The sequence below is a fragment of the Oncorhynchus tshawytscha genome, linkage group LG13, assembly GCF_018296145.1.
Source record: "Oncorhynchus tshawytscha isolate Ot180627B linkage group LG13, Otsh_v2.0, whole genome shotgun sequence".
Taxonomy (NCBI): Eukaryota; Metazoa; Chordata; class Actinopteri; order Salmoniformes; family Salmonidae; genus Oncorhynchus; species Oncorhynchus tshawytscha.
In genome coordinates, this window is record NC_056441.1 from 47,977,246 (window position 1) to 48,004,153 (window position 26,908).

At 40.1% G+C, this 26,908-nt stretch overlaps 2 long non-coding RNA genes across 5 annotated transcripts in view; one reads left to right on the plus strand and one right to left on the minus strand.

Annotated features, from left to right (window-relative positions):
• The window catches only part of LOC112265051, a 181,641-nt gene that overhangs the window by 26,581 nt on the left and 128,152 nt on the right, over positions 1 to 26,908 (plus strand). The window lies entirely within an intron of this gene.
• On the minus strand, positions 9,863 to 22,336 carry LOC121839076. Of its 2 annotated transcripts, XR_006078645.1 has the most exons (5): positions 22,059 to 22,336; positions 13,093 to 13,168; positions 12,863 to 12,974; positions 10,966 to 11,052; positions 9,863 to 10,778 (listed from the first exon to the last, which is right to left on the minus strand). It is a non-coding gene; the product is annotated as an uncharacterized LOC121839076 (long non-coding RNA). The 2 variants fall into 2 exon arrangements; XR_006078644.1 differs by lacking the exon at positions 13,093 to 13,168.

A 26,908-nucleotide genomic window follows, 5' to 3' on the forward strand; every position in this document is an offset into this window, starting at 1 on the left:
AAACGATTGAGATTTATAAACTTGGCGCACACCATACATGTTTCCCGTTATAAGTCAGACCTGTCTTGAAACTGTGTGCACGTGAACGAGCGTTGTAACTCCGTCAGGAAAACACGCCATTCACCTTTTATGGTGACAATATTTGCTGTATAATTTGGAACTATTGGGATTAGGCCTCGGCAGGTTCTAAACGAAAGAGCGATGGCACATTTGATCACATTTCTGTAGAGGTGTGGGCAGAATGTTTTAATGGTCCAATGCAGCTGTTTTTCTCTATCAAATCATTTCTGGGTAACAATTAAGTACTTAATGTGATTGTTTTCAATTAAAATGGTCAAAAATGATCAAAAATAACTTCTTAGCAAAGAGCAGTTTATCAAGTGAAATTTTGCTTGGAGTGGTCTGAGTGGGGAGGGGGACAACTGAAAACTAGCTGTTATTGGCAGAGAGGTTTGGAACTCTATTTCTTACTGGTCTATTAACTAATTTACCACCTGGTGATGTCACCAGACAGGCCAAAACTCCGTCCCACCAAAACAGGCTGAAATTCCAAACAGTTTTTACACTTAAAGGGCATTATCATAGGTTTCACAGTATTATTCCAACCTCATAGTGTGGAAATATATGTAAGACACAGGACTTTTTACAACTAAACATGCATGCTGCCTTTTTAGCAAGTTCCACACGATTGATTGATTGTATGTATTCAAAAAAAGTTTAAATGCTACACACACTTGTTTGCAAAATACTAATAGTTCAATATTTTGTTTATCAATAGATTATTGGGTTTCTATCACCTGCATGTAGGCTCTGAGGCTATGCTGTCGTGCTCCTATTGCACAGAAATACTGTAGCCTATACCGACAACTCCTTTACATATGCTACCGGTCTATTTACTGTGTTGGCAGAGTTTTTCAGTCTTTTGCAGTAACTTAAGCTGTATTTGGCAAAGGACGGTGGCATTTTCTTAATGGCAAACTATGGCAAATTGTTGTGGATCTAGAGAACGTTTCAATTCAACAATGTTTTGCAATGACCTCCCCACACAACCTAATGTGCTGGACTGACCGTGAATTCCAAAATATTGTCTAGGCTACTAATTTCCAAATAATTATTGCAATAGGCTACAAAGAGTAGTCGCATACATACTTCAAAGTAAAAGATCAACTGCCATTTTGACCAACTGTAGGCTATAAACCGGCTGCCTATGTGATCGCATACAGCAAAATGTGAAATAGACTATTGGTAAATCCATTTGAATTCAATCACTTTTTGACAGCATCCCTTGAAGAAAGAAAAGTGATTAGAAAGGAACTTTTTGAGCTTGAAGGCCAAAACATTCCGGATATAAAGGTGCTCAAAGTTGACCCATCTCTCATACCCCACCATACCATGAAGAAATACATGTCATCATCACTGGAAAAGATCAACAGTTGAGTTTGACATCATGTAAAAGCTTACAAATAGGGTTGTCTAAACAATTTTATATTTACTTGAAATGAAAATGATGACATCTTTTAACATCAATTATCTAAACACACGTTAGATATTTTTGTATTTGCATATGCGATTATATAACAATAATTGGCGTTTACATGTTTTTATATGATGTTTTATGTAGCTTAGACCCTACTTTACATCATCTGATGTTTTTGGCTTGTGCCCGCCATTAGTTGAGACACAACATGCGCGTGGGGAATTTATTCTGCAATGGTTAGGAAAATAAAATAAGCAGAAATAGATTCGCAAAAAATAAAACAACATTTTTTCACTCTTCCCTAATTCTTCCCTTCCCCAAATGGCTGCATCTTGTTATTGTGTATTTATGAATAAGTGTGTTGTCATTTTCCCCATTTGCACAAATTACTTACTTGCCTGTTTGCAATACAATACTAGAAAATGTGTGTACGCATGGTCTAAAGTTTGCATGGAGGAAAGGACATTCTCACGCTAACTTAGATTAGACATAGGAATCATTTTCATATTTATTTTATTTTCATGACAATTGCAGAATTAAATTCCTCACATTTTCTGGCTGTGATGTCATCTTATTCCCAAAGTAGCCATATGCCTACAACAAATGACCATACACGTCTCTCATTTAATTGGGGCTAGTAGCCTAGTAAATACATAGGCTATATGTATTTCAAGTGTTCATACAGTATCTTTGATCCCAAAGGCAGTGCGTTTTATAATAGGCTACACAAATTTAATGGGCAGTCCAGCATATTTAGGTTGGGGGGGAAAAGTCATTGCAAAACATGTAGAATTGAAACGTTCTGCTGACAGGCCCACAGCAATTTGCCATGGTTTTCTCTTTCAGAAACTGTTCATAGTCCTTTGCCAAATACAGCACAAGTTACTGCAAATGATTGAAACACACGGTTGAAGTTGGAAGTTTACTTACACTTAGGTTGGAGTGATTAAACTCATTTTTCAACCACTCCACAAATTTCTTGTTCACAAACTATAGTTTTGGCAAGTCGGTTAGGACATCTACTTTGTGCATGACAAGTCATTTTCCCAACAATTGTTTACAGACAGATTATTTCACTTATAATTCACTGTATCACAAGTTGACTGTGCCTTTAAACAGCTTGGAAAATTCCAGAAAATGATGTAATGGCTTTCGTAGCTTTTGATAGGTTAATTTCCATAATTTGAGGCAATTGGAGGTGTACCTGTGGATGTATTTCAAGGCCTACCTTCATACTCAGTGCCTCTTTGCTTGGCATCATGGATAAATCTAAATAAATCAACCAAGACCTCAGAAAAAAACTGTTGTTGAGTTATTCAGAGTTCAAGGCACACTTAAACAGCATGGCTACCACAGCATTCTGCAGCGATACGCCATCCCATCTGGTTTGCTCTTAGTGGGACTATCATTTGTTTTTCAACAGGGCAATGGCATCATGTTGTGGGGGTGCTTTGCTACAGGAGGAACTGGTGCACTTCACAAAATAGATGGCATCATGAGGGAGGAAAATTATGTGGATATATTGAAGCAACATCTCAAGACATCAGTTAAAGCTTGGTCGCAAATGGGTCTTCCAAATGGACAATGACCCCAAGCATACTTCCAAAGTTGTGGCAAAATGGCGTAAGGACAACAAAGTCAAGGTATTGGAGTGGCCATCACAAAGCCCTGACCTCATCCTATAGAACATTTGTGGGCAGAACTGAAAAAGCATATGTGAGCAAGGTGGCCTACAAACATGACTCAGTTACACCAGCTCTGTCAGGAGGAATGGTCCAAAATTCACCCAACTTATTGTGGGCAGCTTGTGGAAGGCTACCCGAAACATTTGACCCAAGTTAAACAATTGAAAGGCAATGCTACCAAATACTAATTGAGTGTATGTAAACTTCTGACCCACTGGGAATGTGATGAAAGAAATAAAAGCTGAAATAAATAATTCTCTCTACTATTATTCTGACATTTCACATTCTTAAAATAAAGTGATGATCCTAACTGACCTAAGATGGGGAATTTTTACTTAGATTAAATGTCAGGAATTGTGAAAAAATGAGTTTAAATGTATTTGGCTAAGGTAACTTAGATTTGACAGTATGGGTAAAGGCTAAAGTATTGCTGTGCGATAGGAGCGTGATATCGTAGACTTAGAGCCTTTACCAAGGCAGGAGATAGAAACACTGATACCAGATATTGAATTAAAGGTGTCTTTTGCATAGAAGTGTTGGCTGTATCATTTACTTTGAAATTGTTTCCAATATACAATCAATCTTGCAGAATGCGTGGACGGTGTATGGTGAATGGTGGGTGTTGTTCAGGCAGAGTTATATTGCTCATTCACGCACGCACAGTTTTAGGACAGGTCGGATTTGTAACAGCAAACATGCGTGTGATTGCCGTGCGGCAAATTTATAAATCTGGACGTACAGCACGTATTCTTTTCAGAAATTGTGAGCAACACATTGATTGTTGGCTTTTAAAGGGGCTATATATATGTATTTATGTGTGTCTTTATTTAGTTGTATTACACATTTCCTTTTTCTTAGATCGATATCAGCCAAACAAATATAGTGAACACACTCAACTAAAAAGGCCAGTGGAATATATCTATATTTTCTTATTAAGGCTTCAATATCCTTTAAAACGCTTGATAAGGATCTCTGCTTTCCTCTGACCCGCTCGGTGTGTTTGTGTGTGTGTGTGTGTGTGTGTGTAAGAGTTTGTTGATGGACTGTGTTGGTTTAAATACACACACACACACTCACACTCACTCAAACAACAGCTAACCAGCCCACACAACATTGAACAGAGCCACATCCCTGTTGTAGACCAGAGATTGTCTGACATGCCGCTGCCCCCCCCCCCCCACACACACACTATGATATTCTCCCGCTCCATTAAAACTTTTTGCTTCACACTAACAATTTCAAGAAAAATGGGCCTTTTTCTCTATTCTGTACCGCTTCTAGAGAAAAACCAAGAAGGATTCTAGAGTAGAGCACCTTTGTGCAAGAAGGAAGGAATTTCCTTCCAATTGGTTTCTTATGGTGTTCCCTGTGGTTAGTGGAGTTGGGCTGGGCATATGATGGTGGGTGGCATGAGTCGACGGGTCAGAGAGGGTGGCAGACATACTCTATGGCAGTGCCCTAAACCTAGGAACTAGGCCTAGCTATGAGTAAGAGAGATGTGAACATTTTCTCTGTGTGTGTTTTATCCCTGGTCAGAGTAAATTATTTGCTCTCCTCTCATCAGTTCAACATCTATCAGCTCATTAGTGCTGATAATACACACGGAGCCGGCAGTGTGTATGTGTTTGGCATGCGTTTCAGTACAGATCCCTGCCCTCCAGCCATGGATGGTGTTGTTGTGATTGTGTCTGTGAATGGATCGGTCTGGGGAACCTTTGGCGCTCTGTGTGTGTGTTAGTTGGGCTGTTTTGCAGGACTCTAGGCTGTGTCTGAGTAGGCCAGGGAGAGAGGACAACTTCAAACGCGGCGCGGAAGGTTAGATTTGAATGAAATCAATGCGTAACTGTAAGTGTGGCGGGGAGGGGGCGGGGGGCACTAAAGCAGTGGGGCCGGCAGCGATATGGACGCAGTGGATTGGTGCGGGAGAGGTGGGAGAAAGGGGGAGGTATGGGGGCTGGGGGTACATCCCGTTCCTCCAGGTGGGCGTGGTGGCTCTCCAATGAGGCTCCTGAGAGGGAGGCGGCCAGAGGAGGAGGGGCAACAGGGGAGGTTTGGAAGTGAACCCCGCCTGCAGAGGGGCATAGCGGTAGACTGTTAAGGAACACACACATACATACTCACATCAAGGGGGGGAGGTGGGTCTCCCTCCAGACTCATACAAAGAAGAGCGAGCGCTGTTCTGTTGCCGACGATGCCCTGTGGCGGTGCTGCTGCTGTAAGTGTAATTTAGCTGCTTTTTTTGATTTTCTACCACAAATAATGAGAAGACTCTCCTGAAAACAGACCCTGAGCTTCACAAACCCACCGCCGCTCACATTAAAACCGCTAAACAGACAGAAGGAGGAAAAGATAACAAGCTTTGTAGTTCAAACCAAACAGCCCAGTTCTCTGTCTGTTTGGAGAGCTGTGCCCCGACCCATGCCTGAACACGTTAGCCATCCAACGCAAACAGCTAGCTAACTAGCAGGCTGACTGGTTTACACAGGATAAATGCACAGGAGAAAGATGATTGCCTGTAATGTGTGATGCTACAGGAGAAATGTTACTATGTGTGTGCATGTGTTTACTCAATAACAACAATTCACAGTATCAAATTGAGTTTTCAACCCATTTTAGTGACATTCTTCCTGCTTTAGTATTTGATACTAATTCATTGAACAAGAATACAGCTTACTTTTCTCAAATATTTAATAGCAATCTCATATCATATACTCTTTTTTTTCATAGGAAGAAAGTGGTTTATTTATGGTTATGGATATTATTTGTTGAGCCAGTATGTAATGAATTGTGTGATGACCTCATTCAATAACAAATTATACCAATTTTGTGACATGTATTCTAAGTTGAGGGTGTAGGTTAATTTTGCTAAAGAAATCCTCTCATAAGATGACAATATATTGTTTTGGTATTAGATTTTGTGACACATATTTAATGTTTTGAAAGAGAAGTGGCATTTTGGAAAACGCACTTTTAATTTAGTTAAAGCTGTGCTGTGTAACTGTGTGTATACAGGTGTTTTTGTACACCCCTCGTGCAAGAATGCTGTATTATTTCAAGATTTGAATGCAGTTTCCCCAAAACCCCCGCTCTCATAGGTAGTCGGCTGGGAATGACACTGTACATCAACATCATCTCTGAACAGAGTCTAGGCTGCGATAATACGGACAAGATTGGAAATAAAATAAATCAATTTCCGATTTGCAATGTCTTCAGAACAGGTAAAACGTTATATACTGGGTATGTTCTTGAACTATTGTAGTCCTTAGCTAGCAAGCTACCTAGTTAGACTAGCAAGCAAGCTAAGTGGCTAGAATTTGTGAAATGAACAAGTGGTGATGGGAACCAATGTCAAACAAATTGCTATGAGTATGATGTAGCACAATTTTATTTTATATTTTGATATATCTTTCTGCATTTTTGTCAAAAATGTAATTGACATAGCCTTGTTCTGTTCAATGTTCTCTACCTATATAGTAATTTAAATACCCCAATTCATGTGTTTAAGTTCAAAAGAATACAATATAAGAATTGCTGACACCATTCAACCATGAGTGTCTGAAACTTTTAAAGCCAATTATCACATAATCATATTTTTGCAGATAGAACCTTTTAGTCCCAACTCAGGATTTGTCAAGAACATCGAGCTACAACATTTTATTTGGTATCAACAAGTGGTTATTTCATTAGCTACATTGGTTATCAAGATGGTGTGTGTTGATTGTAGAAGTGTGATACTCAACCCTTGTGTCTGAAAACCATTATACATTATAGACCATGTACTGAACTTTAAAATAGATTCCTAATAGTGTTGTTTACATGTGTTTTTTTTTCTGTGGGATTCCATTGCAGTCCTCATTCGGGGTAAGCTATCCCAGGATCTCCAGACATCCCAGATCGAGGACAGCCTCGCTGGTGCACCTGCCTTTTTTGTTTTGCAGTCAGGGCCTGGATATACAGTACCAGTCAAAAGTTTGGACACACCTACTCATGCAAGGATTTTTGTTTATTTTCACTATTTTCTACATTGTAGAAAACTATGAAAGAACACACCAGCAAAGCACTTCCTCCTCCATACTTCACGGTGGGAATCACACATGCGGAGATCATCCGTTCACCTACTCTGCGTCTCACAAAGACACAGAGGTTGGAACCAAAAATCTCAAATTTGTACTCATCAGCCCAAAGGACAGATTTTCCACCGGTCTGATATCCATTGCTCATGTTTCTAGGCCTAAGGAAGTCTCTTCTTATTGGTGTCCTTAAGGACTGGTTTCTTTGCAGAAATTCCTCCATGAAGGCCTGATTCACGCAGTCTCCTCCGAACAGTTGATGTTGAGATGTGTCTATTACTTGAACTCTGTGAATCATTTATTTGGCTGCAATTTCTGAGGCTGGTAACTCTAATGAACTCTAATCCTCTGCAGCAGAGGTAACTCTGGGTCTTCCATTCCTCTGGCGGACAGTTTCATCATAGCGCTTGATGGGTTTTTGCGACTACACTTGAAGAAACTTTCAAAGTTCTTGACATTTTCTGCATTGGTATTGTGCCGCTAGAGGTGAAATTCTTGGACCGGCGCAAGATGTACGAAAGCGAACGCATTTGCCAAGAATGTTTTCCTTAATCATGTCTTAAAGTAATTATCGTCTGTCGCTTCTCTTTGCTTATTTGAGCTGTTCTTGCCATAATATAGACTTGGTCTTTTAACAAATAGGGCTATCTTCTGTATTACCACTCCTACCTTGTCACAACACAACTGATTGGCTCAAACGTATTAACAAGGCACACCTGTTCAACCTGTGACGCGGAACGGTTCGACAACATCCGGTGAAATTGCAGAGCGCGAAATTCAAATTAAATTATTAGAAATAATTTGCTTTCAGAAAATCACAAGTGCAATACACCAAAATAAAGCTTAACTTAATCCAGCCACCGTGTCAGATTTCAAAAAGGCTTTACCACGAAAGCAAACCATGCGATTATCTGGGGACAGCACCCCACCAAACAAGCACATGAAAATCATATTTCAACCAAGCAAGTGCGACCCGAAAGTCAGAAATAACCATATAATTCATGCCTTACCTTTGAAGATCTTCTTCTGTTGGCACTCAAATATGTCCCAGAAACATCACAAATGGTCGTTTTGTTCGCTAAACTCCTTTTTTTATATCCCCAAAATGTCCATTTATTTGGTGCGTTTGATTCAGAAAAACACCGGTTCCAACATGACTACAAATGATCTAATATAGTTACCTGTAAACTTGGTCCAAACATTTCAAACAACTTTCCTAATCCAACTTCAGGTATCCTAAAACGTAAATAATCGATACAATTTAAGATGGATAAAATCAACGTGGAGCGCGTGACCTGGAGCACGCATCAAACAAAAGAGTACACTTGGCTTGACACTCATTCTGAACAGCCGTACTTGAAAAACATCAACCAATTTCTAAAGACTGTTGACATCTAGTGGAAGCCATAGGAACTGCAACCAGGTGCCTCATAAATCTAGTTACCAATAGAAAACACAGTCACCCCAACAACAACAAAAACATTCTGGATGGTTTGTCCTCGGGGTTTCGCCTGCCAAACAAGTTCTGTTATACTCACAGACATTATTTTAACAGTTTTAGAAACCTTAGAGTGGTTTCTATCCAAATCCACCAATTATATGCATATCTTGAGTAGCAGGCAGTTTGGGCACACTTTTCATCTGGACATGAAAATACTGCCTCCTATCTCAAACAGGTTAAATGAAATGCATTTCAGATGACAACCTCATGAAGCTGGTTTAGAGAATGCCAAGAGTTTGCAAAGCTGTCATCAAGGCAAAGGGTGGATACTTTGAAGAATCTCAAATATAAAATATATTTAGATTCTACCATGTAGAAAATAGTAAAAATAAAGAAAAACCCTTGAATGAGTGTATCCAAACTTTTGATTGGTAATGTATGTGTGAGCAGGCTGGGACACATGGAACTTTCTTTTGCCTGGAGGAGGGTATTTGCTGCTTCTCTGATACTGCCATAAATTACATTCTGACATTGGCCGATCTACAGGGTCTAGGCACCAATCACAAGCGTACAGACATTCAGCATAAAGACTATGTTGTTTGGCAGTATGGAGCCATGGGTTGTTTGGCAGTATGGAGTCATGGGGCAAGACCGAGTGGTGATCCCTAGGCTGTAGAGCTCTGTCTTCATTTCAGAAGACTGCACAGTAAATCAACTTCCGGCGCCGTCACAGGAAAGCCTATAAATACATGGACAACCAAGTTCACAGACTGCTAAATGCTTCAATCCAACGGCTCATGCACCTTACATCACATAACTGCTGGCAGTTCACCACTACACTATTCTGTTTATTTATTACCACATATGTTTACATAACAGTTAAAAACGTGTATATCAATTAGGAAAAAGATTCCATTTGGTGATATCTATATACATCATTTACATGTGTTTTTGTTGCCATGGTCCGAGTGATATCAGTTTAGTACTTTGCTCGTTTAGTACTTTATCAGAATGTTTTCCTAACACTGCTTTTGTTATTTTGAGAAAGTTACCTTGTATTCTTGTTTATCTCCCTGATAAACCTTTATTTGACCTGATCTGTCTATTTGGACCGACGTGTAGGTAGTGACGGGTAGTCCCATCAGTCTTTCTGGATATCTACACTCCCCAAGTCTGCTAATCTGAAGTGAGTACCCTCAGGAGCATAGATATCCAGGAAAAGGGACCAGGAAACTAAATAAACATACAAGTACAATAATGATACCTATAATGCTAGATACAGAATGTACAAATATTGTTTCTCACTTGTTTAATGTTGCTCACACAAACTTCCCTTATTTACATGTTTTACACTGAGTGTACAAAACATTTGGAACACCTTCTCTTTCTATGACATAGACTGACCACGTGAATCCGGGTGAAAAGCTGTGACCCCTTATTGATGTCACTTGTTAAATCCACTTCAATCAGTGTAGATGAAGGGGAGGAGACAGGTTAAAGAAGCATTTTTAAGCCTTGAGACAATTGAGACATGGATTTTGTATGTGTGCCGTTCAGAGGGTGAATGGGCAAGGCTAAATATTTAAGGGCCTTTGAAAAGAATTTAAGGGCCTTTGTCAAGAACTGATGCTAGGTTTACACTTAACAGTTCCGGTGTGTATCAAGAATGGTCCACCACCCAAAGTACATCTAGCCAGCTTGACACTGTGTGAAGCATTGGAGTCAACATGTGCTAGCATCCCTGTGGAATGCTTTCGACACCTTGTAGAGTCCACGCCTCAACGAATTGAGATTGTTCTGAATGCAATAGGAGTGTAACTCAATATTAGGAAAGCGTTCCTAAGGTTTTGTCCACTCAGTGTGTATGTTGTGTTGTAGCCCCCCCCTTTCAACAATATTTCTGAGTACTCTGTAGGTTCTCACACTTCCCGGGAGCCAATAGGGAAAGCTGACAGTCGGGAAAGCTCAGGTCCTTCCCCGCCCAAAGGTGTGCCAACTGCATCCTGTGTTGCGTGGTGACATCTTCTCGAAGTTGTAGCACCGTAGCCATTTTCAACACGTAGACACTCCACCTTCCAGACTTGGTATTGTAGATTCTCATGTAGCTGAAAGAGAATAATATTTGGTAAGTATTTTGGTTATATAATTTCAATTAGTCATTGCAGAACTATAGTGTTGACATCTGTTGAAAATATAACAGTGATAAACATGTATTGAGTTCTAATAATGGAAACATTTTGGTTTGACTTTATACAAATCTTTTTCACATTCAAGAGGATGACTAACACTTACGTCTTGCCATCCCATCCGCGCTCTCCAATGCTGGGCAATGGTTATGAGGATTCAGTCGTGCTGCCAGTAGGGTTACAGCCTCATAGACTATAGTAGAGAAAATTGACGTAGAGCTGAATTAGATAACAAATCAATCATGCTCCATCATTCCCAATTCTAATCCGGAATATGATTTTACCATATGACAAAACTTCCTTTTGAAGACCATTGTTATATTTCCACGTTAAATACTTTCAGTTTAGGATGAAGGGAGTTAGTGTTTTGGGGATAATTGGAGGAGGTGGCTATTATGCAGAATGGATTTTTCCAGTCATTCAAATATAAATCAAATCAAATTTGATTGGTCCCATACACATATTTAGCAGATGTTATTGCGGGTGTAGTGAAATTCTTGTGTTCCTTGCTCCAACAGTGCAGTAATATCTGACAATCCACAACAGTACACACAAATCTTAAGTAAAAGAATGGAGTTAAGAAATATATAAATATTAGGACGAGCAATGTCGCAGTGGCATTGACTAAAATACAGTTGCCGTACCAGGCGGTGATACAGCCCAACTGGATGCTCGCAATTGTGCATCTGTAAAAGTTTTTGAGGGTCTTATGGGCCAAGCCGAATTTCTTCTGCCTCCTGAGGTTGAAGAGACGCTGTTGCGCTTACTGCACCACACTGTATGTGTGGATGAACCATTAAAGATAGTCAGTGATGTGTACGCCAAGGAACTTGAAGCTTTTCACCTTCTCCACTGCGGTCCCGTCGATGTGGATAGGGGTGTGCTCTCTCTGCTGTTTCCTGAAGTCCACGATCAGCTCCTTCGTTTTGTTGAGGGAGAGGTTATTTTCCAGGCACCACTCCGCCAGGGCCCTCACCTCCTCACTGTAGGCTGTCTCGTCATTGTTGGTAATCAACTGTTGTTTCATCTGCAAACTTGATGATTGAGTTGGAGGCATGCGTGGCCACGCAGTCATGGGTGAACAGGGAGTACAGGAGGAGGCTGAGCACCCTTGTGGGGCCCCAGTGTTGATGATCAGCGAAGTGGAGGTGTTGTTTCCTACTTTCATCACCTGGGGCCGGCCCGTCAGGAAGTTCAGGACCCAGTTGCACAGGGCGGGGTTCAGACCCAGGGCCCGAGTTTAATGATGAGCTTTGAGGGCACTATGGTGTTGAACGCTGAGCTGTAGTCAATGAATTGCATTCTCACATCCTTTTGTCCAGGTGTGAAAAGGCTGTGTGGAGTGCCTCTCGCAGTCACTCCCATCAGCTTAGCAGAATGCCCTGCCTTCGATTTCCACAACTTGTTACATTGGACCAGCGCTGATTGTTCCGATCTTGCTGTTTTCCATCTACTTTACTACAAGATGGAGGAGGAGAAGCAGATGGAGACGACTTCCTTGGCAGGCAAGTTCCAGGTAGCACAGGCCATTTGGACAAGGACAGATGACAAGGCGGGGAAACATCCATCAGGCGCGAGCGGTGTCCAGCCATAAGAGTTGAGAACAAGAAAGTTCCAATTAGCGTTTTTCCCATTAGTTTGCGCAGAATTAAGATTTGCTTGCTAAGCATAGCCACCTTATTCCTGTAATCCTCCGCTAGCAAACAGTTGCCGCATTGGAACTCCGGATTCAATATTGTCCCGGACAAGAGCATAATAAACACATCTTATACAGTGCTGGAAACATTAGTCAGCTATTCCAGGCAAAGCGGGCTCCATTACAACCTAGCTAGCTAGCTGACTGGTTGGTAGCAGGAGTTGACAAAAACAATTATGAATAATTTAAACAATTTGCCAAACTCCGGAAACAGGCCGAAGCAACAAGTCGAGGCACATGAGGTACCCGAGTTAGTGACAGAAAATTATGTTGGGACGGAAACAGAAAATCATACTGTGGCACGTACCACACAAAAAGAGGGTGAACAATCTGAGCTGTCGTCCTCTGGTTCCCAATCCTCATCGGAAGTGTCCCACTGGTCATCAGAAGGCACCCTGTTCTTGTCTTCTCAGTCTATACTGTGAAACATACAGTATATATAGCTGTAAATGACAAACTTCAACTATAGATAGAATTTGCTCATCCGTCTATATGCCAGGACATGCATCTGGTCAAGCAAATACAGTTTAAACTTACACATGGTTACGTTAGGTTGTTGACCTCATCGCCATCTACAGTCACAGGGCCCTCACAAATGCTGTATTTTGTCACGCTTAAAATGAAAAAGTAAAGTCACTCACGGGAAAAAAAACACCCAATCAAAGTCTAGGACCATTTATTTTTTAACTAAGACAATAATTTATTCCTGAATTTTTCCAGTACAATATAGGTTCAGCAAATCCCCTTATTGATTGAGATACATTTAAAGGTATCTTCAGAGGTCATTCAATATTCATCAAGAATAAAAAAAGCATTTTCTGTCTAAAGAGAAGACTTCTTTTCCGTCCCTCTAATTGACGATTATTGTAAGGAATTATGTTCAAATAATATAATTTTTTTTAAATTAATAAATGTACAAAAATATCAGTGTGAAGGCCAAATAACAGAGGAATAACTTTTTTAGGCTTATAAATGCTTTGTCTGGAAAAACACCAAGGCTTGATGGCATACCAGTAGAGGTATATCATGCTTTTTTGATATACTCAAAGCTCCATTATTAGCTTGTTTTAACTACTCCTTTAGAAATGGTAGTCTGTAGGGTACTCATCAGGAAGGTCTGATTTCACTATTATTAAAACAAGACCCAGATGGCTAATATAAAGATCCAGTCTATCTTACACTTCAATTTTGTGATGCAAAAATACTTGTGAAATGCATAGCACTCAGAATTAAAAAGGTTTTACCAGGTATTGTTCATCCTGATCAGACAGGTTTTTAAAACGTTTTTACATTGGAGATAATATATGACTACTTGAAATAATAGAACAACATGAAACATCTAAGAAGCCATGCCTGATATTTATAGTGGATTTTGAAAAGTCCTTTGATAAAGTAAGACTGGATTTTATTTATAAATGCCTGGATTTAAAAAATTTCGGTGAATCTCTTATAGAATGGGTAAAAGTAATGTAGCATCACTATAGTTCTGTGTAAAATAGTAAATACCGGCTACTTCTTAGAGTTTTAATTTGTAAAGAGGAGGTAAACAAGGGTGTCTGTCACCATATCTATTATTTATGGCCATCAAAATGCTAATTATTAAAATCAGATCAAATAACATTAAAGGATTAGAAATCCAAGGCTTAAAAACAAAGGTGTGCACGCTGATGACTCAAGTTTTATATTAAGTCTGCAAGCTAGATCCCTACAATGTCTCATTGAAGATCTAGATAACTCTTCTGGACTCTGGACTAAAACCTGATTATGATAAGTCTACAATATTACGTATTGGATCTTTATAAAATATGCTGCAGCTTACCTTTAAAATGAGCTGATGGTGAAGTAGATATACTTGGTATTCATATCACAAAATATAGTGGCTTGTGAAATTATTCATTATTCAAATTATTCCCCCTTTGCATTTTTCCTATTTTGTTGCCTTACAACCTGGAATTAAAATAGATTTTTGGGGGGTTTGTATCATTTGATTTACACAACATGCCTACCACTTCGAAGATGAAAAATATTTTTTATTGTGAAACAAACAAGAAATAAGACAAAAAAATGAACTTGAGCATAAATAACTATTCACCCCACCAAAGTCAACACTTTGTAGAGCCACCTTTTGCAGCAAATTAACCTGCAAGTCTCTTGGGGTATGTCTCTATAAGCTTGGCACATCTAGCCACTGGGATTTTTGTCCATTCTTCAAGGCAAAACTGCTCCAGCTCCTTCAAGTTGGATGGGTTCCGCTTGTGTACAGCAATCTTTAAGTCATACCACAGATTCTCAATTGGATTGAGGTCTGGGCTTTGACTAGGCCATTCCAATACATTTAAATGATTCTGCTTAAACCACCTAAGTGTTGCTTTAGCAGTATGCTTAGGGTCATTGTCCTGCTGGAAGGTGAACCTCTGTCCCCGTCTCAAATCTCTGGAAGACTGAAACAGGTTTCCCCTCAAGAATTTCCCTGTATTTAGTGCCATCCATCATTCCTTCAATTCTAACCAGTTTCCCAGTCCCTGCCGATGCTGCCACCACCATGCTTCACTGTGGGGATGTTGTTCTCGAGGCAATGAGAGGTGTTGTGTTTGTGCCAGACATAGCGTTTTCCTTGATGGCCAAAAAGCTAAATTTTTCCATATGTTTGGGGAGTCTTCCACATGCCTTTTGGCGAACACCTGATGTGTTTGTTTATTTTTTTCTTTAAGCAATGGCGTTTTTCAGGCCACTCTCCCGTAAAGCCCAGCTCTGTGGACTGTACAGCTTAAAGTGGTCCTATGGACAGATACTCCAATCTCCGCTGTGGAGCTTTGCAACTCCTTCAGGGTTATCTTTGGTCTCTTTGTTGCACCTCTGATTAATGCCCTCCTTGCCTTGTCTGTGAGTTTTGGTGGGCGGTCCTCTCTTGGCATGTTTGTTGTGGTGCCAAATTCTTTCCATTTTTTAATACTGGATTTAATGGTGCTCCATGGGGCGTTCAAAGTTTCTGATATTTTTTTATAACCCAACTCTGATCTGTACTTCTCCACAACTTTATCCCTGATCTGTTTGGAGAGCTCCTTGGTCTTCATGGTGCCGCTTGCTTAGTGCCGCTTGCTTAGTGGTGTTGCAGACTCTGGGGCCTTTCAGAACAGGTGTGTGTATATATATATACAGTGCCTTGCGAAAGTATTCGGCCCCCTTGAACTTTGCGACCTTTTGCCACATTTCAGGCTTCAAACATAAAGATATAAAACTGTATTTTTTGTGAAGAATCAACAACAAGTGGGACACAATCATGAAGTGGAACGACATTTATTGGATATTTCAAACTTTTTTCAAAAACAAATCAAAAATTACAGCTTTGTAAGATTACAGCGCTTGGGGTATGTCTCTATCAGTTTTGCACATCGAGAGACTGAAATTTTTCCCATTCCTCCTTGCAAAACAGCTCGAGCTCGAGCTCAGTGAGGTTGGATGGAGAGCATTTGTGAACAGCAGTTTCAGTTCTTTCCACAGATTCTCGATTGGATTCAGGTCTGGACTTTGACTTGGCCATTCTAACACCTGGATATGTTTATTTTTGAACCATTCCATTGTAGATTTTGCTTTATGTTTTGGATCATTGTCTTGTTAGAAGACAAATCTCCGTCCCAGTCTCAGGTCTTTTGCAGACTCCATCAGGTTTTCTTCCAGAATGGTCCTGTATTTGGCTCCATCCATCTTCCCATCAATTTTAACCATCTTCCCTGTCCCTGCTGAAGAAAAGCAGGCCCAAACCATGATGCTGCCACCACCATGTTTGACAGTGGGGATGGGGTGTTCAGGGTGATGAGCTGTGTTGCTTTTACGCCAAACATAACATTTTGCATTGTTGCCAAAAAGTTCAATTTTGGTTTCATCTGACCAGAGCACCTTCTTCCACATGTTTGGTGTGTCTCCCAGGTGGCTTGTGGCAAACTTTAAACAACACTTTTTATGGATATCTTTAAGAAATGGCCATCTTCTTGCCACTCTTCCATAAATACCAGATTTGTGCAATATACGACTGATTGTTGTCCTATGGACAGAGTCTCCCACCTCAGCTGTAGATCTCTGCAGTTCATCCAGAGTGATCATGGGCCTCTTGGCTGCATCTCTGATCAGTCTTCTCCTTGTATGAGCTGAAAGTTTAGAGGGACGGCCAGGTCTTGGTAGATTTGCAGTGGTCTGATACTCCTTCCATTTCAATATTATCGCTTGCACAGTGCTCCTTGGGATGTTTAAAGCTTGGGAAATCTTTTTGTATCCAAATCCGGCTTTAAACTTCTTCACAACAGTATCTCGGACCTGCCTGGTGTGTTCCTTGTTCTTCATGATGCTCTCTGCGCTTTTAACGGACCTCTGAGACTATCACAGTGCAGGTGCATTTATACGGAGACTTGATTACACACAGGTGGATTGTATTTATCATCATTAGTCATTTAGGTCTACATTGGATCATTCAGAGATCCTCACTGAACTTCTGGAGAGAGTTTGCTGCACTGAAAGTAAAGGGGCTGAATAATTTTGCACGCCCAATTTTTCAGTTTTTGATTTGTTAAAAAAGTTTGAAATATCCAATAAATGTCGTTCCACTTCATGATTGTGTCCCACAAAATACAGTTTTATATCTTTATGTTTGAAGCCTGAAATGTGGCAAAAGGTCGCAAAGTTCAAGGGGGGCGAATACTTTCGCAAGGCACTGTATATACTGAGATCATGTGACACTTAGATTACACACAGGTGGACTGTATTTAACTAATTATGTGACTTCCGAAGGTAATTGGTTGCACCGGATCTTATTTAGGGGCTTCATAGAAAAGGTGGTGAATACATATGCATGCACCACTTTTCAATTTTGTATATTGTAGAATTTTTTTTCTCTTTTCATTTCACTTCACCAATTTGGACTATTTTCTGTATGTCCATTACATGAAATCCAAATAAAAGTCAATTTAAATTACAGGTTGTAATACAACAAAATAGGAAAAACGCCAAGGGGGATGAATACTTTTGCAAGCCACTGTATATAAATGAGCTCTCCACAATGATTTTCAACTGAAAAGTAGTAAAAGTAGACAAGATCCTGCAACCATGGAGAGGTAAATACCTTTCTATTTATGGACAAATTGAGCTTATTAACTTCTTAGGCATATATCAGTTACTCACTTACGGTGCGGCCTACTCCTGATGATTTGTTTTCGCTATATTATTTAGCTTTATCTGGGATGCTAAACCAGACAAGATAAAGCATGCCTATCTTTATAATGAATATGAACTGGGTGGGTTGAGATTATTAAATATAAAAGCACTAAACCTCTCTCTAAACACAAGTTTTACTTGAACCCTAAATGGTTCTCATGTAGATTACTAAGAAGAGCTCATCCATTGTTTAAAAATGACCTTTTCGCCTTTGTGCAGATTGCCATGCATCATTTTCGATGAATTAACCTTTTTCAAAGTATCTTTCTTTTTCAAACCAACATTGCAGAGCTGGTTAAAATGTTGATTTTCATCCCCCTGACAAGAGAGAAGAAATATTTGAACACATATTATGGCGGAACTTGTGCTGGTTGATAAAAGACCTGTATTTATGGAAAATTGTATTTTGTTTTTAAATGATATTGTAAATTGGAATGGTAGTGTTGTGTCTTTCATGGCGTTAACATAATTGTATGGTAAGGTCTGCTCAACTTATTATAGCATTTTCGCAAAAATGGAGGAGGCAGGTCGCAGCGGGAGGAGGTAGGGAACTGGTCTGTCTGCCCAATATAAAGGATCAAAACTGGCGGAAGAATAGAAATATCATAAATAGGAAAGTATACCCGTTTCATTTGAGGACCAGGATGTTGATAGCTGTGCCATACAGTTTGGAAAATAGTTGGTAGAGATTTTTGTTTACCAACGAATAGGTACAAGGGTGTATGAGTTGATATATAAAAGGACACAAGAGTCAAGATAGTACAGAATTCTTGCCACTAACAAAATGTTGGATATTTGGGGCATACAATCATCACATCTCTGCAGATTTTGTTGTGAGGATACAGAATCAATAGACCATTTGTTTTGGTATTGCCCTCAGGTATCCTGTTTCTGGTCTCAGGTTCAGGAATGGCTGAAAAAGCATAACAATCTAAAATTGAAGTAGTATTTTTGGGAGATCTGGAGAGACCTGGTCTGTCAATTACTAATATACTAATACTCTTAGTAAAAGTATTTATCTTTAACTCGCAACCTGTGGATTTTATTAGATAGATTGAAATTGTATGTTAAACATCACAGCATAGTTGAAAGATATACAATACCGTTCAAGAATTTGTGGTCACTTAGAAATGTCCTTGTTTTTGAAAGAAAAGCACATTTTGTCCATTAAAATAACAACAAATTGATCAGAAATACAGTGTAGACATTGTTAATGTTGTAAATGACTATTGTAGCTGGAAACGGCTGATTTTTAATGGAATATCTACATAGGCGTACAGAGGCCCATTACCAGCAACCATCTGTGTTCCAATGGCACGTTGCGTTAGCTAATACAAGTTTATAATTTTAAAAGGCTTAGAAAACCCTTTTGCAATTATGTTAGCACAGCTGAAAACTGTTGTCCCGATTTAAAGAAGCAATAAAACTGGCCTTCTTTAGACTAGTTGAGTATCTTGAGCATCAGCATTTGTGGTTTCGATTACAATCTCAAAATGTCCAGAAACAAATAACTTTCTTCTGTAACTCGTCAAACTATTCTTGTTCTGAGAAATGAAGGCTATTCCATGCGAGAAATTGCCAAGAAACTGAAGAGCTCGTACAACCCTGTGTACTACTCCCTTCACAGAACAGCACAAACTGGCACTAACCAGAATAGAAAGAGGAGTGGGAGGCCCCGGTAAAGAACTGAGCAAGAATCCGCATCCGGATCTCAAACCTATTGAGCTGTTATGGGATTAGCTTGACCATATGGTACGTAAGAAGTGCCCATGAAGCCAACCCAACTTGTGGGAGGTGCTTCAGGAAGCATGGGGTGAAATCTCTTCACATTACCTCAACAAATTGACAACTAGAATGCCAAAGGTCTGCAAGGCTGTAATTGCTGCAAATGGAGGATTCTTTGACGAAAGCAGTTTGAAGGACACAATTATTATTATTTAAATTAAAAATCATTATTTATAACCTTTTCAACATCTTGACTATATTTCCTATTCATTTTGTAACTAATTTCATATATGTTTTCATGGAAAACAAGGACAGTGACCCCAAACTTGAACGGTAGTGTATCGTGCGTAGAAATGAGAGGGTGGCCAGTAAAGATAGGTGAGATGGGCTGTGGGAAGCTGAGGGTTGGGATGTGGAATTGGGTACAAGTGGGAGTGGAGTTACTGGGCAGGGATATAATGATGGTCAAAGATAAAAGTATAAAAAACAAAGGCAAAACAAAAAGTAAGTTTGACACTGAGGGGCAACTTTGTTACAGATAATGCCTATTTTCCTGAGGCTGATGCCGTGCAGGTGTTTGTACACATGCAAATGCACACACTCTCATTCAACACACACACACACACACACACACACACACACACACACACACACACACACACACACACATACACACACACATATAAATAGTGCCATACATGCACTCAAACATATTCAGTTGTCCTTGATGTCTTTTGTTTTTTTGCATTGTTGTTTTCTCTTTTCCTTTATTTTTCTTTCACTTTTTCCCGTTTTGTTGGTGCATTGGAGGGCGGGGGTCTTGGAGGTGGGGAATGGAAATATTACATTTTATTCCGATTTTTGGGGGCCAGGGTGGGGGGGGGTCTCGGATGGTTGAGGGGCAGCTCTCGGGGAACTGTGGGGGAGATCTTGGAGGGCTGGTGGCCTGGCGGTTGGGAGCTTGGGCGGTGGCGGCGGTGGCTGATAGTTTGCAGGTTTGGGTTCCTGTTTTTGACCTTGTGGGAGATCTGTCGACTTGCCCTTGAGCAGGTTGTTGACCCTGGTTGCTTTTGTGGGTCGCTCTGGATGGGAATCTGTTAGATGACTGAATGTAATGTGTATGTTGAGCGTCTTGACTGCAAGTATATTGTATGTTTTAATATTCAATTAGAAATAATAATAATAATAAATAAAATATAAAAACAACACCCAAAGTAAACCCATAAAACGTCCACGCGTTGCTCATCTAACACTTGGACTCAAGACACTAGGAGCTCATCTTCTCTGTAGGGAGAGATGGGAGTTTAAAAAGCATGTTCATTTCAGTTAAAATATTAAAATCTGGAATACGATTTTACCATTTCACAACTATGACATATTTGCCTTTGATTACCATCAGTCTTTTATTTCCAGGTTAAATGCATTCAGTTTACGTTGAAGGGAGTTAGTATTTTTTGGGATATTTGGAGGAGGCGGCTGTTAGGCAGAATGAATGTTTCCAGTCATTCAATATTATGTCTTGCTACAGTCTAATACTCAATACATGTGTAGCTTTTGGACTAATGCTGCCAAGCACAAATGGGGAAAAAATATAGCTCTTTTCAGTAAGGTAATCTATTTGGATTGTATGTCATTAATACTCAAAGTAAATCCCAGGTAGTTCATTTTCCTAAACAGCGTAGCTATATCGATGCCTGGCATTAGAAGATACCTAATAATAAATTTGTTAAAACAATTGTTCTTGGCCAGCGAGGGGAAATACAATGATGGTATTGACAACATGGGTAAAATACATAGCTAGATAGCTGAAGTATGTGCTTATCGATCTGATTATGCTCCAATACTTGACAATGGTCTGGCTGGAAACACATGCTTGCCAGGCGTTGTAGCAAACAAGTGTCATACAATGCATGCACCAGAAACAGGGTACACTTTGTGTCTTGTCAGATAAATATTAAAAAGCTAGGCTAGCTATGTGCAGCAAAATAGCTAGCTAGCTGCTTGGCTGAACACAGAACAGTAGCAAGCTGTTCTTTGATTGGCTAAATGTATCCGTCTCGTCGCACGACTTTGGCTAAAGATTTGGCATGTTGAATCTTGGGAACTCAAGTTAACAACATGACATTCTAAAACTATACAGTTCAGATCAAACAAACCTTTGCGTGGTGTCTCACCTTATGTGTCTGAACTGGGCTTTATGATCATTGTTATTCTGTGCCAGTAGACTAGTGTGAAGTGCAGTTGCCAGCTAGTCAGCCAATATCAGCATGGCTTTCAGACCAGACATCAGAAATAAAAAAAAACAATGTCAACTAACGTTAGGTAGTTATGACTAATTAGTGAAGTGAAAGTTTATATTCAAATGACACAAACCAATGACGTAGTTAGCTAACAAGCGGCACTAGCTAAAGTTAGCTAACCAGCTAATACAAACTATTGGACGCATGGCTTGAAAACAATCAAAACAAGTCATCCAAAATATAATAATCGGATACATATTTACAACTAAATAACAAAAATGATATTTAATTTCATATCTAGCAAGATGTATTACCTAGCTAGCTATGGCTTACCTTTTCAGCAAAAAAATGCTAACTCAGTTTTGAATCTCTTCAACTCCCCACGCGTGTTATCGCAAATCGGAGGTTTACTCTCGTCTTGCCCCGGGCTCTCTCACTTTCCCTTTTCGCCTGTCTGCTCTTCAAACGTCAATGTTTCTTTGGCTTAGATGGAGGAGTCATTTGCAGCGTCTGCCCCTAGCCAAGTGTGGACATGGGATCGTCTAGCTAGCTTTCATACTGCTACCCGTTAGAATATCCCTGAGCTGTGGCATCACCTCCTCACTGATGGAAACTCGTCACTCATTATGCGCAGAACAAAAGCTGGCGGGAAAATCCAACCCGACAGGGAATTAAAACCAATGAATACAGTGGTTCTCAGGCAGGCTAGTGGCACAATATTGTTTCTGTTGCATCACGTTGGATGACCACTAGCAACTTATAGGAGCTTTTGAACATAAAAAATATACAAAAAGTTCAATATTGCCACTTTAACTGTTTTGCAGAAGTTATCCCTGTTTTAAAGCAATCGACAATATATCATGATACATGCATGTAATGTATGACATGGTCCTAGATAAACACAAAGTTGAAAAAAGTAACTAAAGTAAAGACCATGCTTAAAAACAGAGGTTTAGCCACAAAGGTGAAAAAACTATGTCTCTCTGTCCATCTGTCTATTTCTCAGTCAACCGTGCCGCCAGGCCTTATTATATATTACGTTGTTGTTATATTATTAAGTATCTCGCTCTCTCCCTCTCCCACCCTCTGTCTGTGAGGAGAGGTGAGTGGAAGAGTGATTGGTGGTGAAGGCCAGAGCTATTAGGTTGATGTCATTTTCCCTGAAGACGTTGACATGTTTATCTGTCCTGTCTCCCCTCTGTCCCCTGGAGGGAAACCTGTCTTACCCAGGCACTTCTCTTAACCTGGGGAGCCCAAATCTGGAGGGGAAACTCACAGAACTAGAGAAAGAGTGGAGTGGAAAGAGAGAGAGAGAGAGAGAGAGAGAGAGAGAGAGAGAGAGAGAGAGAGAGAGAGAGAGAGGAGAGGCATGAGGTGTGGCGAGAGAAAGAGGACCTGAAAAGGACAGGGCTGGAGAAAGAGAAATATAAGGCTCGAGTCAGTCTCATGTGGTTCCGCTGATGTAGACTAATTGCGGGAGATACACAGTATTAGCTGCTGGGGCCTGAAGTGGCTGTGGCAGGCCTAACACAAGCTCTCTTTGTGTGCTGGAGAGGCCTGGTCACCCCTAATCACAGGAGAGACACCCTGAGTTTGTGATAGAGAACTGTGACAATCCACTTAGCACGCTCTGTAATCTCTTTAGGCATTAGGACTAGTTAAAGGAGGGCACACATGCGCATACACACACGCACTCATGTGGGGATTTCAGGCTATAAGGGGCACACATGATAAAATGGATTTAATTGTCATTTTTTGTCAACGATCTAGACAAAAATTATAAGTATTTAACACCCCGAGTCAGTACATGTTAGAATCACCTTTGGCAGTGATTACAGCTGTGAGTCTTTCTGGGTAAGTCTCTAAGAGTTTAGCACATCTGGATTGTACATGTCTGCACATTATTATTTGCTAAATTCTGAAAGCTCTACCAAGTTGGTTGTTGATCATTGCTAAACAGCCATTTTCAAGTATTGCCATAGATTTTCTAGCCAATTTAAGTCAAAACTATAACTAGGCCACTCAGGAATATTCCATGTCTTCTTGTTAAGCAACTCCAGTATATATGGCCTTGTGTTTTAGGGTATTGTCCTGCTGAAAGGTGAATTTGTCTCACAGTATCTTTTGGAAAGCAGACTGAATTTCTTCTAGGATTGTGCCTGCGCTTAGCTCTATTCTGTTTATTTCCATCATAAAAACTCCCTAGTCCTTGCCAATGTCAAGCATACCGATAACATGATGCAGCCACCACCATGCTTGAAAATATGAAGAGTGGTACTCCATGATGTGTTGTTGTTGGTCTTGCCCCCAAACATTATGCTTTATATTCAGGACATGAAGTATATTTCTTTGCCACGTCTTTTTCAGTTTTACTTTAGTGCCTCATTGCAAACAGGATGCATGTTTCGGAATATTTAAAAAAAAATTGTACAGGCTTCATTCTTTTCACTCTGTCAATTATTTAGTATTGTGGATGCAATGCTGTTGATCCATCCTCAGTTTTCTCCTATCATAGCTATTCAACTCTGTAACTGTTTTAAAGTCACCATTGGCCTCATGGTGAAATCCCTGAGCGGTTTCCTTACTCTCCGGCAACTGAGTTAGGAATGACGCCTGTAGCTTTGTGGTGACTGGGTGTATTGATACTCCATCGAAAGTGTAATGAATAACTTCACTATGCTCAAAGGAATATTAAATGTCTGCTTTTTTTATTTATAGATTTTTCTACCCATCTACCAATAGGTGCCCGGCTTTCCCTGGTCTTTGTGGTTAAATCTGTTTTTGAAAGTCGCTGCTCGACTGAGGAACCGTACAGATAATTATATATGGTACAGTGTGTGTGGTACGGAGATGAGGTAGTCATTGTAAAATCATGTTAAACACTAATATTGCACAGGTCCATGCAACTTATTATTCGACTTGATAAGCACATTTTTACTCCTGAACTTTTTTAGGCTTGCCATAACAAAGTGGTTGAATGCTTATTGACATTTCATTTTTTCATTTTTAAATAATTCGTAAAACTGTCTAAAACCATAATTCAACTTTGACATTATGGGTATTGTGTAGAGGCCAGTGACACACAAAATATCAATATAATCCATTTTAAATTCAGGCTGTACCGCAACAAAATGTGGAAAAAGTCAACGGGTGTGAATACTTTCTGAAGGCACTGTATGCTACTCTGTGAACTGGGCAGCTTTCCCTGTTGTAACATGTTTAGCATTGTGTATTATCTATCCATGTGTGTGTGCATGTGCGCGTGGGCTGCCATAGGCCTGGAGTGTGATGACAGAGCCCAGACCCGGCCAAATAAAATCTATCCACAATCCAATTAGGTTTGGGAGCTCCAGCAGCCCTGCTGTCTTCTCTCCTCTTTTCTCTCCTTTTTCCTCCCTCGCTCCTCTCCTCCCTCTCTCCTCTCCCCTCCTCTCCGATACTCTCTTCCCCTCTTCTCTCCTCTCTCCACATAATCAATATCCACCCTCCACCTCCACTTTATGGCTGTTTCATGAGGCTGGCTGGCTGGAGTGATGGGGAGAAGTGGAGGATGATCATTTGGCTTGCTGGGCCCGGTTGGTTTTATGGATCAGGGAGGAAAAATGAGGCAAGGATTATAAGCAGCAGGTTATGAGTAGCAAACATGACAGGCCAACCTCGGATTTAGGAGGGTTATGTAAATGTACTTGTCAACAAACTGTTTTTTTTATGCTGTCTCTTTCTCTCTCTCTCTGTGTGTCGGGTTAGATGGTGAGCACTGAGCAGGGAGATAGTCGGGATGCGGGTTTGGATTGTTATGTAGAGCGATGTGGGAGACGAGATGGACCGTAAAGATGTAATTTTCTCCAGACAGACTGGGTTTGGAAGGTATGGAGTGAAGTTTTTATGTGGACAGGGGAGAGGAGAGGTGTAATAGTAGAGAGCGAGAGAGAGAGTCTTAAAATGCAATCGACCTCTGGGCTGGTAGTAAGTCAAAGAAGAGTATGTTTGGTACAGTGATTTGAAAACATTGTAGACTAAGCCCTGTGTCTACTATTTAGCCTACCTACTAATTTAAGTCTGACTTTAGAATCATTGAATGAAACAAGTTAATTAAGGTGCAGTCTGTTTTTTGGTTCGAGTCAAAGCACATCAAGCTGCACTCGTGTGTGTTAAAATCTGTGAGAGAAAGGCAGACACCAAATCATTTAATTTCCCTGGTGATGATGAGGAGGACACGTGGCATTTGTTATTTAAATTTAAAGCAGTGAAATCTTTTTCCTCTGGTGATTTTGACCCAGGCAGGTGTGGCAAGCTGTGCTGTGATGTGCAAAAAAAGAGAAAAGACTGAACCTTTACATTGTTTTATCCGAAGAGTAAGCTTTCAGTGAAGTGTGTGCGTGCTTCAGTGTGGTCAGTAAATATAAGGAGTGGATTACATGCCGACCTCCTGACCTTATTGGGTAGCCTGGGTAAACAAGGCTCTGCTTCCTACACACACATTCCCTGTTTGCATTTGCTCCTTCCGGTAAACATACCATGCATCACCTTTCACCACATTGGCCATTATCAACACTCAGCAGGGATTCTGGGGCCCCCCTTCCAACACTAGGGCTGGGCGATATATCAAATTAATTTGAATTTATGTTTTTGCACGATATTCCAAATGCCTGTATCACAAGAATCAAGTTTTTTTCTTTTTTCGTTTGTATGAGTATTTATGTCCGCTTGTTCTCGTGTTGTAATTTTGGTCTTGTCTCTTTCGCTCCTTTTGTGCTGTGTCCACTAGAGGTCGACCGATTAATCGGAATGGCCGATTAATTAGGGCCGATTTCAAGTTTTCATAACAATAGCTATTTTTGGACACCGATTTGGCCGATTTTTAAAAAATGTATTTAATTTATTTTTAAATATTTTTTTACACCTTTATTTAATCTTTATTTAACTAGGCAGATTTTTACCTTGTCAGCTCGGGAGATTCAATCTTGCAACCTTACAGTTAACTAGTCCAACGCTCTAACCATCTGTCTCTCATTGCACTCCGCGAGGAGTCTGCCTGTTACGCGAATGCAGTAAGCCAAGGTAAGTTGCTAGCTAGCATTAAACTTATATTATAAAAAACAATCAATCAATCAATCAATCATAATCACCAGTTAACTACACATGGTTGATGATATTACTAGTTTATCTAGCTTGTCCTGCGT